This window comes from Scaptodrosophila lebanonensis, unplaced genomic scaffold (genome assembly GCF_003285725.1).
Source record: "Scaptodrosophila lebanonensis strain 11010-0011.00,11010-0021.00 unplaced genomic scaffold, SlebRS2 tig00001412-arrow-pilon, whole genome shotgun sequence".
In the NCBI taxonomy this organism is placed as follows: Eukaryota; Metazoa; Arthropoda; class Insecta; order Diptera; family Drosophilidae; genus Scaptodrosophila; species Scaptodrosophila lebanonensis.
In genome coordinates this window covers 1-13,290 of record NW_022060739.1, presented here as the reverse complement: position 1 = coordinate 13,290, position 13,290 = coordinate 1, and the positions used below count along the sequence as shown (strand labels likewise).

The 13,290-nt window shown below is 43.0% G+C and overlaps 1 pseudogene; it reads right to left on the bottom strand.

The window, feature by feature from the left end:
- Window positions 1-9,362: 9,362 nt before the first annotated feature.
- LOC115631175 lies at window positions 9,363-13,287 on the bottom strand (annotated as a pseudogene).
- Between the last annotated feature and the right edge of the window lie 3 nt (window positions 13,288-13,290).

The following is a 13,290-nucleotide window of genomic DNA, read 5'->3' as shown; positions in this document are numbered from 1 at the left end:
CTTTGGACATTCTACTTATTAATGCAAATGTTGTTATCTCACTACTTCTGCTTCATCTTATCATATTGTTATCTACAAAATTCCATAAAGTTGTTGTTAACAAAATTATTATTTTAATGTAAATATTGAAGATTCATGGATTTATTAGCCGTGTCCTCATCGGTTATCAGACATCATCCTAAATATCTCTCTTATTTTGATAATGCGGTCGTCCAGAACGATTTGATGAATGGTAGCGTTGTTTTTGTCAGTGGTTACAGTTTTTGGGTGTCCCGGACGATTCTAAGCTTGTACATCCACTTCCTTCAGAAACAAATATCTTATAACCGCACGCTATTGAACCTTTTCTATTTTAACAAAAGCACTGACATCGACTTAGTTAATCATTTGTTAGATGATAACTATAATATCAATATCACAATAACAAAAATGGGTTAATGTAGGAGGTCATCTTCATGGCCCAGCTAGAAACATTTCGAACTGCCTGCGTAAAAGCTGTCATTACCGTATATATTGTTATGGAAATCGTAAATCCAAGAATCAAAACAACTAGACATAAAGCTAAGTATATCTCTCACATGTACTTCGTTTTTGTTGGTGACCCCTTCATTTTCATTTTTCATTTCGTGACCTCTTTTATTCAGAGATAAAATAGTAAACACAATACATTAATTGAATAAACCAATTTTTTTTTCTATTTTGATAGTAAATCGGAATTGTTGAAGGCTATTGAGAACTGAGGCTGCTTATCATTTAACCCTCGCTGGAACATAGATACATGCAATGTTGTCGACTTTAGAACATAGCGCGAAAATGTTGCAACGTTTTAGTTTTAATTTGTGCCACAATGGCCGAGACACACCCAAGTTGCAGAATGCGCCGGCAAAGGAATTTAACCTTAGCACCAAGTGTTTTATTATAGTTGGTAGAGTCGATGGGTGCATGAATGTGTGTTTGCGTGTCTCTGTATGGGGAGCAGGATGATGGGGCACGTGTGTCGGTTGGTTGCTGTTCGTACTACTTCGTGCGCGAAATTAAGCCAAAGTTGAAGTTTGCTTGCAGCCAAGGGTATGAGGTGTGGGTAGGGACATGGACAGATGGGCGGCGGAAGCAAACAGCGCTGGGAAAAAAAATAAAAGTTGCTTCCTCTTTAGCGGCGACGCCGGCAATCAAAGCGCTGAGTCAGTTAGTCAGACATATTGACGCGCACAGTCTGAATGTACACAAGAGGGGTTAGAGGAGGAAGCAAGAGGTGGGGAGAGGCGGGAGCGCGAGCAAGGGTGGCAGCCAATTGCACGCCAGTCGACGGGTAAGACAATGTAAAGCAGGTGCCAGTTAAAGACACCTTACCAAGGTAAAAGTTTGTGCGTGACTAACGGTATTAAAGTCGCCGGAAGCAGTTCCAATTTAAGTTGGGGCCACTACTTATTGGGGCACGACTCTTTCGCCGTGTCTTCCTCTCTTTTTCTCACTCTTGTAATTCATTAAGCTGAGTCAGCAGAGCCAGCATAAAGGCAACTTTAAACTCAATTCTTCTTTTGCAGTGCCAAATACGAGTAATGTTGATACAAAAAATTCCTTCACGATTTCCTCAACAGCTCCTTCGTCTGTTCGTCTGTTGCCTGGAAACTAATTTACGTGAGCGGAATTAACAAGGAGCAAGAGAACGCAACTGTCTTCCAGCGATACCATTAAGTTGGCAAAAACCGCCGCCATTTTTTGTTTAAAATTTCATTGAGCCCGTTCGCGTACGCTCTTTGTGGCAAAATTAAAACTGCTGGTTAAGTTGAAGGCGCTGCAAAACTTTATCCTGCTTTTCGGGCTTTTTTGGGCTCCAACTTTGATTGAGGCATCTACACACGCACACGCACGCACACACACTCCTTCGTAGTTGTTCGCTTGGGGCGCATTATGCCCCAATGTATACATACTTGTATATATATATCTACAAGCTACATATGTATGTATGTATATCCCTGACTGACTATTTAAACAGGCTGTCGCGCTGCAAAGTTTTCGACCCTGCAACATTCGGCAACTTTTAACGCACCCGCATGCATTTCAACTTTGCCTCAAAATGTTGCAAATAAAAGCAGAGAACACACATAATCGCTAGCTTCCTTCTTTTTTGTTGCTGCTCGTCATGGCATCGACTCGTAATTTCTTTAATAGTCGTTCATCAGCGATATATATGTGCCCACTAAGTGGTTGTTCGCATACATTTTATATAGCCAAATGAGAGCAGGTACGAGTAGCAACAATAGATACGCGCAGGGGCTTACAGACATCGTATTGCAAATTGGTGCAATCCTACTGTTAATTTATATAGCCTGCCTGTAGTCTGGCGCATATGCCAGTGCGGGTCGTGTCAATATGTATTAGTATGTACGAGTGTGCCGCATTTGCCTCAATTGCATTTGCTTGTTAAGCGCAGATTTGTCAATTAGGCTGCCATCGTTCGCTGGTATATAAAAAGTATGACGCAGTCGAGGTACAGGGTGTACAAATAAGGCATCTAAACATAGGCCGTGCTAATATATTTAAGGATCCATGAGAGAGAATGAGTCAGATAATATTTTAGCAAAATTGTCTAAATCTTAATACAAGGCTAAGGACCAACCTGGTCTAAGTTTGTGGAACTTCCATAGCTGGTTCGGTCTATTTGAAAATCACTGCTAAGGGGCTTCAATTATCTTCTTGATCGAATCACATATATTAAAACAATGTTTTAAATCAGGTATAAATAAACAATTGCATGTATTTAGTCGTTATTTGAATTATTGCAATTTTTTAAGAAATAACTCAAATTCACGCTTAAATATTTTAAACGGTTTGAAATATTGCCTTAGAACTGAGAGATTTTCTTTCGTGGGGTTTCCTTCTTTTATAATTGGTTGTGCTATTCAATGCAAGTGCTAAAAAGTAAAATATATCAGACTAGTATGTTCCGTCTCCAGCTAGGTTATTTAAAGTATTTCAATTGAAACTCAGCTGACACCCACTTTCGCCGAAAACTAATTTTTTATTGCATTTGCTCGTCACGAAAATAAACCAACCGCAAGTGCAAAAGTACAAAGCAAATATGCAAAATGGCGTCCGCAGAGGGGCTGACACAGGGGCGGACGGAGGAGGAGGAGCCAGCAGAGAGACAACATTTTGGTGGCATTGGCAGCAGCAGCTGCAGTAGAAAAGGCAAAAGCGCCAGACGCGTTTGGTGGCATCTAATCAACAAAATTTAGTGTCATTTGTGTGCGTGAGTGACATTCTGTATGTGTGTGTGGGTGTGTGTGGGTGTGGCATGCAAGGAAGCGAGGCAGGATATCGGTGACAGGATCGACAACAAGCAAGCGAGTGTCATCAATTTGTGTTTGCCACCAAAGACCGCCCACCACCTGCTGTTTGGCACTGATTTGCGCTGATTTTGCCAACACCACCACTGACGTTGACACACACACACAGACACAAAAAAAGACAACAAAAAAAAGCAGCCATCAAATCCATCAACGGGTTGAAATTGCAACATTCAACGGCAAATGCCCCAAAGAGAGTGGGGGGTGGCAAAAAAGGAAGAAGAGAAAAACGAGGCTGCCGACGACATGCTGATGATGCCGCTCCGGTTGCTGCGTGACACGAATTCAAGCCGTTGCCAAAGTACGAGTGTGTAGTCGCCGCTTAAAAATTTAAATTGTATTTGCGGGCGTTGCAGGTGGCGCACACACTAAATCATAGAGCGGAGCATGCCAGCCAGCCAGCCAGCACCTTAACGAGCGACAAGCGACACTGCCGGGCCATGTAAAAAATTGCGCATAAAAATTGCAAATGGGCTGGGGAGGGCGGTTGATGTTGGTTGAGTGGCGGCTGGCTTGCTTGATACTCAATCGCACATTACACTTTGCAACAGCATGCGTTCCCCATTTCACCCCTCCCCACATATATACATATATATATGTATTTATGAACGAGGGTTGTCTTATAATGAATCAACATTCTTGCCAACGCTAAGCTATGGCCATCATTTAAATAGCTAGAACAAACATTTGCTGTTTGTTTTGTTATTTGGCAAACATTGAGCTGTTTCAGCTCCTGGCTGATTTTCAGAGACCATATTTCCTTAACTGTAGGTTCTGAAAGACCAAAGAGGCTTTGCCCTTAAACGGAACAATCCTCCAGAAAAAAATATCGGTCGTTTTGTTTTATGTTATTGCAAGATAAAAAAAAAAAAAAAAAAAACTCAATAAGAAGAATTAAGCAATCGTGTTCAGATCATTCTAAAACTGCCAATAGACGGGGAAATAGTTCCCCAGTTTCTGTTTAAATTCGTAAAATTTTTAAATATGAAGAAGACTCCAGTTCATAGCCAGACAGGCAAACAATTTCTGCCCAAATTTGGTTGTTAATAAGTCGACAATTTTAAAGCCTATTTCTAGATTGAGTGGAATTCCTGTTAGATCATTGAGCTAAGCCAGGCCCGATTATGGTATTGACTACAGAAATTGGTAAAAAAAAAAAAACCAAAAAAAAACAGTTCATAGTTCATAATTCATAAAACAATTCACTTAGAAAAATTAAAAATACAGCAATAAGAAATTTCCGGCTTTTCGGTGTTTTTGGCCAAAATGGCATAAGGCTGGAATCAACTAAGAGTGTAGGTATTTCTTCCGAACCAGCTGTAAACATAATTTAAGCTGAATGTTTAAAACTGCTTAAGCTAACTGATATATGGACAATTATCAAATTGGTACGTCCCTTGTGTTTTCGCTTTTCAGAGCGCAGGCAATTCGTTATAACACAACCCTCGTATTTATAGAGGGCAGGGTTACGCTATTCAGTCGGCACACCTGCTGATGAGTAAATCTTAAGTGCAATAAAGATGGAGACGTAGCAAAATCCGAGCTACGTGTGCTGCCAAAGCAGCTGAACCAACCCAACGTCGAACACTTACTTAGCAGGATTTGGTTTGTGTTCAAACTTTGCTATTCTTTCAGCTCGAAGTACATGGGTTTATATACATATTCGTATATACTCGTATATAGGTAACGGTCGTTATATATGGTCATATACTTGCTATCGTTCCTCTTTTTTTGTTTTCCATTTGCACTTTAACGTAAATCGTAAATTTTTGCAAAAATGAAAACTTTGAAGCGCCTACGTGACGCACTGAAGTAGATTTTCGCAATGCCGCTAAGTATCCTGTAGTTTCACAGCACTCGGAAAAGTTGCCAGCTAAGCTTTGGCACTGCGGCGCAAGTGTTAAGTGCGTTGGGCTTGCCCCAACCCACAACAACAAAAACAGCATCAGCAGCATCAACAGCAATAGGAACAACAACAAAAGTGGGATGCTGTGTTAGCTAGTTAGCAAAAAGCCCTGCACATTGTTTTCCATTGTTGTTCCTTGTAGTTGTGTGTTGCTGTATTTTTTTTATTATTTTTTTTTTGCAATGCGGTGCACAGGTAAACTTTGCACGCTGCCAAGATATTGTGAGAGAATTGCAAAAAGTTAACAGAACAATTCGCTTAAAAGGCTTAAAGGCTACAGTCAGTCTGTACCATTTAACATGAGAATCTATATAAAATGCATGATTGATTTCAAGGAAACTAACTAGTTTAACTTGTGTACGAAAACAAAAATAAACAAAGCCTTATAACTATTTTGAATTAAATTCAGTAGTTGAAGAGTTGAAAATATAAAACTAGAAGCAAATAAAACAAACTAAATCATAATTTATTTAAAACAAGCTATAAACTTCACTGAGCCTGACAATGGAACAATATTCTTTCATGAATATTAAATACTGTTTCAGTCTAAGCAAATTCTAATTTTAAATATACAATTTATCATTTTAAATATAAAAATTTTAAAAAAATAGTCTTTGTGCTAAATTTTAACGGCCGAAAACTGTAGTTGAGCAATCGGACGTGTGCTTTCGATTCATCTCTTCATTCTGATCATATTCCTACTATACTGGGCAGTACAAAGAAAAATAAACCCTTACACTTTGCTAAAAGGTGTTGAGGAATCTGAAGCAGGTTGCAAGCTATGCTTTCACGCAGCCGTTTGTGGCCAGAAGCATTCCATTGTTGGCAGACGTTTTCAGTGAAGGCAAAAATAATTATTTTTAAAACAGTAGGACCGTTTTCCTTTGGAGAAAAGTTATTTCAATAAAAAAAAGAAGACAACATACTTGCGTTAGGGCAACTACACTTTAACAGCACCAATGTTTACAAATGAAGCTTATGACACCAGTTTAATTAATAGACCGCAAATACAAACAAAGCAATATAGAAGCTATGGACCTATTACAGCACAAGATATTTAGAACGAATCTCCAGTATTTCAGAAAGTTGATTAAACTTTCAATTCAATCATTTCTTCTGTAAGTACAATAAAACTTTTGAAAAAGAAAATACAAGTATATCTGTGAAATGTATAAAGACAGGGAGTTAGCTAAACAACTTTAACATGTAAAATATAGGAAACATATCCAAATGTGTCAATTCAATCTGATTTGCAGTCAATTAGATTGTAATAATTATAGTGACCAATTTAAATGCAGTCGAAATAATTTGGTTTGCGCTAAGGAGACGAACACTAAACGAGAATATTTTTTAAAAATCATTCAATGTTAAAAAAAGCTGTGCACGAAACATTTACAGCTCGGTTGAACAAACATCAATGAAATGCTGGCAAGCATGTAAAGTATCAGAATTTTCAAACAGCGCCTTAAAGCATGCTACATTTTCCTGGAGGCCTGTCAAATGATTACACATACGCCATGTGCACGGCATAAAAATAATGGAGAAGAAGAAAAGCTGCAAATAAATATTTACCGGCAGCATCAACCGCCGCTTTTTATGAGCATTGTTAAATTTTCAAATTAAACTGTAAATTGCTGAAAGCAGCCTCAAACACACATACACACACGCGCACATACTCACAAAACACGCAAATATAACAAAGCATTTTTGCATATTTACTTAAATAGAAATCATTTTAACGATTTACGGCGAGAATTTCATGCATTTTATGCCGCTGTCTCTGTGTGTGTGCATGATAGCGTTAGATTGAGTAAATACATACGTATATATGTATGAGCACACGTGTGTGAGTGTGTATGTGTGAGTATGTATGTGTTAGCATGAAAGGCCCTTGACCAAGTAACCATAAAGCATGAAGCTTGAAGAATGATGGAAATAACTGAGGCTAGACAGCGGGCGGTCAACATGGGTGTTTTCTGTTTTCAGTGCCCCGCCACACTTTTGTGCTTCAGTTTTCGTTACGTTTCTCGTTCTGTTGGCGCTGTGGAGTGGAACGAGTGGCCGTGTCGGCGTAGCACGATGCTCAGCCGTCGTCGGAAACATGAAATTTTAATAATGTTTATAATGCCAAAAGGATTTGTTAGTCGACGTATACTGGCAACGTGTACGACCAGCATATACATATATAGTATGCTGTATGTTGTATGTAGTGTGTTTGTGTGTGTGTGTGTGTATGCGTGCGCGTCTGTGTGTTTACTTGAACGTACATTGCCATTAAGCGTGGTCGATGCTGCCGCCTCTCATCCCTCGCCGGCCGCAGTCGCCTGCACCACTGCACTGACATATTGCGCTGCACAATCCGCAAACAAACTTTATATGAGTGCCAAAGGATAAGAACAAACAATCTACGCTTTCCATGACATACTCGTACTATAGCTATGGCAATGTTCCGACTTTGCTTGGCAACGTCATTGACATATATACTCGTACTGCGATCTATGAGCTAACATACGGGGCGTATGCGTTACACAGACAAACCGCTGCTATTCTAAAGCTCTTGTACCTGATGCTCTGTACATTTTGGGCAAACAGACGGAGCCAGGCGAGCCACTTGTCAACTGCTTGGCCGCTCGCCTGGCACTGGCCAGCAGTATGCTGAGTCAACAAGCGAGGAGGGACAGCCTGGCTCGCCACTTCTCCAACCAGTTTCTTCTCTTCGGCTCCGCATACTGACTTCTCCTACTGTTTGCTGTTTATTCGCATGCACTTCCATTTTTGATATTGAAAGCGAAGCGGTCAGTGAGTCGTTTAATCGTCTGACGTCCATTCGTCGTTCAATGAACCGCATGATTTTAATGTTGTGCCATGGGGAGCGACAGACGAACCGAACCGAACCGAACGAAGCAAACCTTTGGCCAAACGGTTAGTCGTTATTAACTCCGCGGCAAACGAAAGCGCTCAAACGTTATTAAAGCCACGATGGGGAAATGAAATGCAAATATGTATTGACTGCATGAAGCGAAAAATATTGGCAGCATACGAAATGTTTGTGTGTGTGTGTGTATTTATTTGATGACTTGACTTTTATGCCCAGCTTCTGTTCACATGCCTCGACTTGTTTATTGAAATACAGTTTTATGTGTTTGATATAAAATTTAATTAGGCAATTGCCTGACACAAATGCTCACCACCCTACATATATGTATGTGCATTTGCATGTGTGTGTGTCTGTGTTATGTGAATTTGTGTGCTCCTGACAACATAATTTGGCCCTTGGGTTAAGGTTTTGGGGTCAGACCGTCTGATATCTTCATCTTCATTTTCATCTTTGAGTTTATGGTTGCACATAAATTTGAAGATTTATCTCATTGTCAAGTATCACAGAGCAGCGTGTTAAGTATCACACATACATACATACATACATCCACCTACATACATTGCGTATATTCATGAAAATTGTTGTTGTACAAGTATATGAAATTAAAACAGAAATAGGTACATTGGCTGTACCATTATATTATCAGCTCCAACTCAAATATCTGTAGAAAAACATATTTCAAATCTTTCAGTGATCTACTTCATTTTGTACGGAAAAAATATTGGAAAGCTTCCGATATAATAAAGCTAAAAACTGAAGCTCTAATTTTTTTTAAGCTAACATATTCAGGAATGGAAGATAAAGCCGTCATCAAAAGCTAACTGCGAATGTTATTTGCGTTCTTGTATATATTCAGCTATAACTTAATTGTATAATTTGTACCGCTTAAGTGGAAATGCTTTCAAGCCGCATCCGTTCTAAGAATAAGTCGGTTTTTGGAATAGTATCATATAATAATTTATATTGTATAAATACTATAATATATATGAGCATACATATATTTCTAAGCACATCAGTTCAAGACTATAAATAGTAAAAAATTTTTGACATTTTCTTAGTCTAGTCATTATCAGGGTTTGGCAGGCAGAAACATACATTTTGTTCACGCTTAGAATAATAAAGCACTGATATAGCGTAAATGCATTTTTAGAAAATATAAATCGTATGTAATATGTACTATCAAATATCGGTTTGTATTAATTTTTTGTCTTAATCAAGCTGTCTCCTTTTATACCAGACGGCCGGGCGAACAGGTGGCGGCCGAGAGATTTGAGCTGGACTTCGTTTGCGTATCAACTGGACTAACTGCTACCATATTGGCCACCACACGCTTATAGTTACTGCTGCATTGCGAATCGGCCACGGAACGTCATCGCCCTCGTCGCGACGACACAGCTCAGCCGTAAAGTTGGGGCTTCGAGCACCGCCCTCTTCTAGTCGACGCTCTAAAATATCTGCAGTGGTCAGCTCACTGGCCTGAACAAGACTAGCAGATGGCAAATTACTGAGCCAGGGTTTTAGAGATCCTTTTTTTGGCATAGTGGCGGCCTTGCAATGGCAGATGACATTTGAGGATTCGCCACATATTGAACAAGTGCTTTCGCTTACACCAACGGTATTGGCAGCAATAGTCGCTCTCCTTCATTCACAACCGTAGGTATTGTAGCGCCGGAAGAGCTTCCACTTAGCTCCAAATCACTAACTGCATCCACAAGCGTCTTTATGGCTGCAGCAGCCATATTGCTGCCCCCAGCCACAGCTCCTTTCTCATCAGCATCTCCATGTGCATTGTGATCCTCGTAGTTGGGACTGAGCAGCAGTTTGGAAAGTGGAGGCGCCAGATCCAAGCCCAAATTCCGTTCGTGGTATACTTCTGAAATTGTGGGCGTCATCTCGCGATTCATGTGTCGCAAAATACTGTCCTGGATGGATTTATGGCTAGGCTTAGACGGCGCTTCCTTACCACTACCTTCGAGCTTCAGTTCCTGCTCTGTTTCGCTAAGCATCTCGCTGTCCGACTGTGTGAAAAGTATAAACTCGATGTATTAAGAGCCAGCGCGGCTGCTGCTCCGCTTTCATCCTCAGATAAAGCTAAGGGCTTGCGGGCACCGGTGGCTGATACTCCAATATTCGACGTAGTAGAAGCGCCTCCCGTTTCGGTGCGCACATTTAGGCGATCCATAAACAGGGCGTGCTCTTTGTTCACCCGTGCTGCCACAGAAGTTTGTGCGCTGCCCAGCTTTATCTTGGGCTTAATGCGTCCTCCAACCCCTAAATTATGGTAGGTTGGAGCGAGAGGGGAGGCGGGGGGGGAAGCGGTGGTTGCTGCGAGGATGCACGTCTTAAAACTGTCGCATGACCGGAGCCCTCCCAATCGGTGGTGCTGCTCGCCGAGCTTGAACTGTCCGGACGACGACCAGGAGCAACATTTCCTGCGATTGGTGGTGCCGGGCAGCAGCCGCTTGAACATTAGCACCGCTAGAATAGAGACTGCGTATGCGAGTCTGATGGGCCAAGGCCAGAGACAAGCTAGGATCGGTCACAGGTGGACTTGGTGTAAAGGTGGCATCACTTTCACCGCCTCCTCCAGGCCGAGAAACGCGCACAGGTCCCCGCAAACTGGCATAACCGAAACGTGGTGGTTGTCCATTGGCCGCCAATGGAGTGTATCCATCGGAAAGCTCGCTGTCCGTGGTATTGGCCAGGCTAGAGTCAACTCCAGCCGCAGCAGCAGCTAATGCAGCATGGCTGTCTGTGGCGGCTGTACTTCCTCCGTCGGGCTCTCCACGACGTCGCACATAGGATATGAAGGCGCTACGTGGAGTAACGGCAGTGGAGGTAATGGCTGGGTTTGTGGTGTACATGAACTTCCTGTGTATTATTAGCTGGAGGCGGCTGTGGAGCATCCGCCTCCGCTAATGACTCGGAGCTGCTGCTACGCGCTGAATCCAGGCCAAGGCTCTTAGGTGCTTCTGGGTATCTAGTCGAAATAAGAAATTAATTAATTATCCAAAATATGTTGAGGATTTGTTAACTTACCAAAAGAGCCAATAGAGCCTGTAACACAAATTGGCAGTGACGACGATTCGCTTGCTTGCCAGTCCGTAAGGTCACCTGATCTGTGCCGACTTCGGTGAGATCGAAACCCACTGAAGCGAGCAACTCATGACAACCAGCACACACGCCACAGACGCACACTTAATGGCATTTCAATGCAGGCATCCGTATCCACCGTCATTGTTGCTGTGGTCTTCGGCGGAAATTTGAGCGAGAATGTTGCGGAAGACAGCAATTATATCATCCGCATGCTCGGGACTATTAACCAACTTGGCCAGCGCCTGCAATGTGAGTGGCGTGAGAGCGAGGAGAGCTTGAAGACTAGCCGAACACTGCGATAAGCGCTCCTCCGGATCAGCCTGTGGGAAGAACACACTTGACGGTATGCCATTAGCTGCCGGCTCGAAGCGAAAACCCACAGCCATCAGCAGGTCCTTCCAGCCAGCTACAGGGTCCCGCCTTATTTTCTATGCTTTGCTGTGTAGTATACATAGCATTCTTCTGGCCTCGATGGATACGCTGGAGACTCTTCTCAACTAAATGCAGACAAACACGTAATGCATCACGGCAACGCTCCGGCGAGCGTAAGAGTTCGCACAGTGCGTGACCCATCAGCGCACCCTTATTTGACAGGGTACATTGCTGCCGACAAGCAGGAAACCCGCCCAATTGGCAGGATGGGCAAAGTGCTTAGTGTGCTGTACCGTTTGCATGGCTTCGCTAGGGCACTGAAAAAGAAAACAATAATATGATTCCTATACCTTTTAAGTAATATGTAACCGTAACACCTACCGTGCTGCACGAGCTCCTTGAAGAAGAGCCGAGTAGAAGGCCCTTAGAAGAATCTTCGCCGCAGTCTCCGGCACAGGCCATAATGAAATTAAGACTGCCCCCCGCTCCAGCTAGAAGCCAGCTGCCTGCTAACTGAGCTACACAGCTCCAGTTATTGGTTCGACCGAGTGATACGAGCTTAGTACCACCAGCTTGGCACTGAGTTTCAACTGGCGAACATCTGCAGCAGAAAGTGAAGTCTGTAAGTTGCGGCTCATGCTGTTCACCTAGCTCTTGTTGTCCCTGATCTTGATCCTGTTTGCAGCTAGCTACCACGTCACCGGGACTGAGCACTACTGCGCCCAATTGCCAGCTTAGATTGGCTGCAAAGTGTACACACTCGCATTAGCTAGCTCGGAACACAACCGACTCCTTAGTAGCATTGCAGCCAGCCCGAGCGGTGGCCTGCAGCATATCGCTACCATGGCAGCCTCCTGCAAAGCAGCTGGCGATTCTGCCGAAGCCCATCCCCAACGTTCGGCTAAAGATTGAGGTACACGTGGTCCACCCACTACCAGTGCCGTAGGTGGACGTCCAGTGGTGCGAATTCTTGATTTACCACGCAAGGCCTGCAGCGAGGGGACGGTAAGCAGGGCACATCTCTCCGATATAATACTCGCCATCATCACGCGGAGGCACGCAGAATGGCAAAAGGTACCAGATACCGAAACACTGTCTAGTACCAAAATGAGTTCACGTCGTCCCGTACGTCCGACGAGGCAACACTGGGCAGAAGATCGTCAAAAGTGCCAACAACAAATTGTAGAGAGTGGTGTAAGCAAGCGGGTCCCTGCCATGTGGGGAGACTTGGAGCTCTCCTTGAACTACGACTTCCTACGGAGCGGGTGAACCCTGCAAGCTCGCCCGAGCCGAGCCGCCTACGGATCCCAGTGAAAAGAGCGAGCTTAGTGAGTAGTTGGATGAATTTAGCAGCTGGTTCGATTGACCATTCGCAAAAATCCATTTCCTTTGCAGGGAAATCCTCGAGGAGCTGCTATTGCTAGCAGCCATCCACTGCCATCACTTCATATAATATACTATCCGAGTTGACGCCCAAATTGTCTCGCACCATATTCACATAACGTTCCAGGCGGCCAGCCGCCTGACGTGGCTGGTCTGTGTGATCATCCTCTTCATCGTGCTCGCTAAATAGTGCCATGAATCTGCAGCATCTGTGCATCGATTCGCGCAGCATGAAAACGTGCGATGCCTGTCTGTGGCTGGAGCAACCAGGCATATAGCTCGTCGCCTGCCAAACTATAGTATAA